Raw genomic sequence first — 5000 nt, forward strand, 5'->3', positions numbered from 1 at the left:
TACTGGGAATTCCTCGTTCATGGGGAACAATTGCAAGCCCCAATCCCTAGCACGAAGGAGGTTCAGCGGGTTACCCCGACCTTTCGGCCTAGGAAGACACGCTGATTCCTTCAGTGTAGCGCGCGTGCGGCCCAGAACATCTAAGGGCATCACAGACCTGTTATTGCTCAATCTCGTGCGGCTAGAAGCCGCCTGTCCCTCTAAGAAGAAAAGTAATCGCTGACAGCACGAAGGATGTCACGCGACTAGTTAGCAGGCTAGAGTCTCGTTCGTTATCGGAATTAACCAGACAAATCGCTCCACCAACTAAGAACGGCCATGCACCACCACCCACCGAATCAAGAAAGAGCTATCAATCTGTCAATCCTTCCGGTGTCCGGGCCTGGTGAGGTTTCCCGTGTTGAGTCAAATTAAGCCGCAGGCTCCACTCCTGGTGGTGCCCTTCCGTCAATTCCTTTAAGTTTCAGCTTTGCAACCATACTTCCCCCGGAACCCAAAAGCTTTGGTTTCCCGGAGGCTGCCCGCCGAGTCATCGGAGGAACTGCGGCGGATCGCTGGCTGGCATCGTTTATGGTTAGAACTAGGGCGGTATCTGATCGCCTTCGAACCTCTAACTTTCGTTCTTGATTAATGAAAACATACTTGGCAAATGCTTTCGCTTCTGTTCGTCTTGCGACGATCCAAGAATTTCACCTCTAACGTCGCAATACGAATGCCCCCGCCTGTCCCTATTAATCATTACCTCGGGTTCCGAAAACCAACAAAATAGAACCGAGGTCCTATTCCATTATTCCATGCACACAGTATTCAGGCGGGCTTGCCTGCTTTAAGCACTCTAATTTGTTCAAAGTAAACGTGCCGGCCCACCGAGACACTCAATAAAGAGCACCCTGGTAGGATTTCAACGGGGTCCGCCTCGGGACGCACGAGCACGCACGAGGCGGTCGCACGCCTTCAGCTCGCCCCACCGGCAGGACGTCCCACGATACATGCCAGTTAAACACCGACGGGCGGTGAACCAACAGCGTGGGACACAAATCCAACTACGAGCTTTTTAACCGCAACAACTTTAATATACGCTATTGGAGCTGGAATTACCGCGGCTGCTGGCACCAGACTTGCCCTCCAATAGATACTCGTTAAAGGATTTAAAGTGTACTCATTCCGATTACGGGGCCTCGGATGAGTCCCGTATCGTTATTTTTCGTCACTACCTCCCCGTGCCGGGAGTGGGTAATTTGCGCGCCTGCTGCCTTCCTTGGATGTGGTAGCCGTTTCTCAGGCTCCCTCTCCGGAATCGAACCCTGATTCCCCGTTACCCGTTACAACCATGGTAGGCGCAGAACCTACCATCGACAGTTGATAAGGCAGACATTTGAAAGATGCGTCGCCGGTACGAGGACCGTGCGATCAGCCCAAAGTTATTCAGAGTCACCAAGGCAAACGGACCGGACGAGCCGACCGATTGGTTTTGATCTAATAAAAGCGTCCCTTCCATCTCTGGTCGGGACTCTGTTTGCATGTATTAGCTCTAGAATTACCACAGTTATCCAAGTAACGTGGGTACGATCTAAGGAACCATAACTGATTTAATGAGCCATTCGCGGTTTCACCTTAATGCGGCTTGTACTGAGACATGCATGGCTTAATCTTTGAGACAAGCATATGACTACTGGCAGGATCAACCAGGGAGCTGCGTCAACTAGAGCTGAGCAGCCGGCCGCCCGGGAGTGTGTCCCGGGGGCCCGCGCGAACACGCAAGCGTCCGCTCAATCATTCTGCAAACAGGAGGAGGCTGAGCTCCCCTGCACAATACACCTCGAAACCCTCTCAGGTCCCGGCGGCGCGCAGCGCCGTCCCAAGTACTTGGTCGGGTTCGAGAGAGGCGCAATCGCCCGGAGTTAGGCGAGTAGACGCTTTCGGTGCGACCACCCGTGCTCCCAACTGAGCTTGCCGCTGCCGACAGAGGCCCGGGAGCGTGCTGTCGTGGCATTGCCGGCGGGAGACAACACGCGCCACCTACGGTGACCGGCAGCTCCAACGCCAGCGCCACAGAAGGACAAAAGCCCCACTTGGGTGCCGAAGCGAACTCTCCCAGCACAGCGCACGCGCCAACACATCCGCACAGCTGCGATACAAACCACCAGCGAGAACCGCTGGGGCGACCGAGCAGCAGACGGCGTCGCGGCGCCGAGCGCCGGGCGGCGGCGCATCCTCAACGCACACAGTCCTCAATCGGACCAGCACACTGAAGATGTCCACCGCGCTTCGCACCGGGCCCGCGAGGACCTACTTTGGCCGCACGGCGCCGCGCGCAGGGTGCGCCGGCGCGCAGCTGCGACGCCTGCCGCGTCCGTCGGCCGGCGCGCCTGCCACTGGCCGCCCCCACCAGCCGGCTGTAGCGCGTGCGCCCACGCACCGCGCGGCCAGCACGCCGGGAGGCGCCCCCTCACCGGCCGGGGACGGTCCCACCCAGCCACCGCCGCGTATCGCTTCACACCCAGATGCCGTTCAGTTTCGTCGGCATGGTGGGTATCGCTGGAACAACCGGTTAGTACCTCAACCTATCGTCGCCATCACCGATTCACCCCTAGCGAGAACAACCGCACCACAACAGGTTACCATTTGTTCATTTGCGTAACTTCACCAGAAAACGCAGGCGTCCATCGCCATTTGCAACTTCAACGATTATTGCATGCCTGTGTCAGGTGTCACGCCACACTACGTCTGCCCACATACACGCAACAAAATGTGCACGCCTAGACAATACGTGGAAGGTGGCCCCCGTACGTATGCGATGTCCATTGCTCGAACGACTGTCAACCGGCCTCTGTAGCATGTCGCAGATATGGAACGCGGTGCACCATGCCATCACGGTGTGTGAGGAGAGACGACTAGGTCCGAATACATCAACAGACAGCTCATGCTGATCGCCATCCACGGCGTCCGTTCCTCCCACACGTCTCTATGGCGTACCACACTGCAATCCAGCTCTCATAGGGAGACGACACGTAGCTGCGTGCACAATATTTGCACTGTATGGTCCGCCGTTTTTGGGCGCAGTCGTTGTGCGGTCACACATGTGCCACGATGTATCATTCAGTACATAAGGACGAATGTGCAGTACAGATTGTGGTTCACGCGTACGACATCAGCGGACAGTTGACACAGGCCGCACCACAACGTAGCCTGAGTACGTCGCATGCGAAGGGCATTGAACATGCAAACTTCTCACCAACCAGCTTGCGAAGGCAGGGGGCAAGGTGGGGACGTGGGGAGGGGCGGCATGTACGTCCTGCTGCCATCCACATTACAGTGTACAGCAGGAGCATGTGGAAAGTGAGCAAGACTTGCAAGGTGTTTAACATGAAGCGATACACAGGGGTGCGGGCAGTGCGAGTAGCGAACTATATTGCGAGGGTTGCGGGTGGGCAACACTACAGTAATTGAACGAGTCGTATAACAATTACAGAGCAGGTTTAGGCGACAACGTGGGTTACGTTAAGGCGACAACATGGGTTAGGTTAAGGCACAACATGGGTTAGGTTAAGGCACAACATGGGTTAGGTTAAGGCACAACATGGGTTAGGTTAAGGCACAACATGGGTTAGGTTAAGGCACAACATGGGTTAGGTTAAGGCACAACATGGGTTAGGTTAAGGCACAACATGGGTTAGGTTGAGGCACAACATGGGTTAGGTTAAGGCACAACATGGGTTAGGTTGAGGCACAACATGGGTTAGGTTGAGGCACAACATGGGTTAGGTTGAGGCACAACATGGGTTAGGTTAAGGTACAACATGGGTTAGGTTAAGGTACAACATGGGTTAGGTTAAGGTACAACATGGGTTAGGTTAAGGTACAACATGGGTTAGGTTAAGGTACAACATGGGTTAGGTTAAGGTACAACATAGGTTAGGTTAAGGTACAACATAGGTTAGGTTAAGGTACAACATAGGTTAGGTTAAGGTACAACATAGGTTAGGTTAAGGTACAACATAGGTTAGGTTAAGGTACAACATAGGTTAGGTTAAGGTACAACATAGGTTAGGTTAAGGTACAACATAGGTTAGGTTAGGTTAGGTTAGGTTACACGTTGTTGTACGGAAAGGTGTAGGGGGGGGGGGGGCGGGGGCGGCAGGTTCGTTGATAGTGATTATAGTAAGTGAATGCTTGTGACATGATCAGATTTGTCACGTCAGGATGCACCTTTGGCTTATTAGAGGCGGCGCTCCAATTCTATGCTTGTGTGAGACCTGTGTCTTTGACTCATGTCATTGTTTGTGCGCTGTGACAGGAGGTACTATTGTGATGTTGGGTGCACCGTTGTATAGGACATGTGTGGGTGTTGGTGCCTGGTCTGCGCAATGGTGGATGTCGAAAGGCTGGGATATTGTATTTTCCGCACGGACCTCCTGGTCTGGTTGTGATAGTGTGGATTGTGTAATGTGGCGGAGAAGATGCACTGGATGTTGTTCCATGCTGGTGCTTACATATTGTATGTGCGCCTGTTAGAAGCAGAGAGTGGTGCGTGATCAGAGTGTCTGGCTGACGTGTGGTTCCCATTTTGGGCAGACTCTTTCAGCATGTATACGGACAGTTGTGTATATTTGCTGTAGTTTGATGGCTCTGCATTGATTACTAATCAGCGCCGTGTGTACGGGTAATCTGGTTCCAGTCCAAAATGTTCCATCTGTGTACATTAGTGACAAAGACTCCCCCCATGCAGTGGGGCTCGGTCTGTTATAACTCTTCCGCGTAATATATTTGCCCCACGTTTTTGCGACTGCGAGTGCGAGTGCAACGCGCATGGGGACCGACATGCTGATGGCTCGGTATCGGACGCCGTACAGTGAGCAACGCGATCGCGTCTCTCGCTCGTAAGTGGTACAGGTCGCGGCTCATGTATACGGACAGCGGGAATGTCGCATATTGGAAATAACTCTTCATGAAACGCAAGTTATAGGGGTGGATTGCACTTTACGAGTGCGGGAAACGTC

At 53.7% G+C, this 5000-nt stretch overlaps 1 non-coding gene across 1 annotated transcript in view; it reads right to left on the minus strand.

Annotated features, from left to right (window-relative positions):
• Positions 1–1692, minus strand: part of LOC124744549 — a 1909-nt gene extending 217 nt beyond the window's left edge. The window contains exon 1 of the ribosomal RNA XR_007010821.1: positions 1–1692. This exon is cut by the window's left edge and continues 217 nt beyond it. This is a non-coding gene — a ribosomal RNA (small subunit ribosomal RNA).
• Between the last annotated feature and the right edge of the window lie 3308 nt (positions 1693–5000).

Source organism: Schistocerca piceifrons, unplaced genomic scaffold (assembly GCF_021461385.2).
Source record: "Schistocerca piceifrons isolate TAMUIC-IGC-003096 unplaced genomic scaffold, iqSchPice1.1 HiC_scaffold_299, whole genome shotgun sequence".
NCBI classification, from domain to species: Eukaryota; Metazoa; Arthropoda; class Insecta; order Orthoptera; family Acrididae; genus Schistocerca; species Schistocerca piceifrons.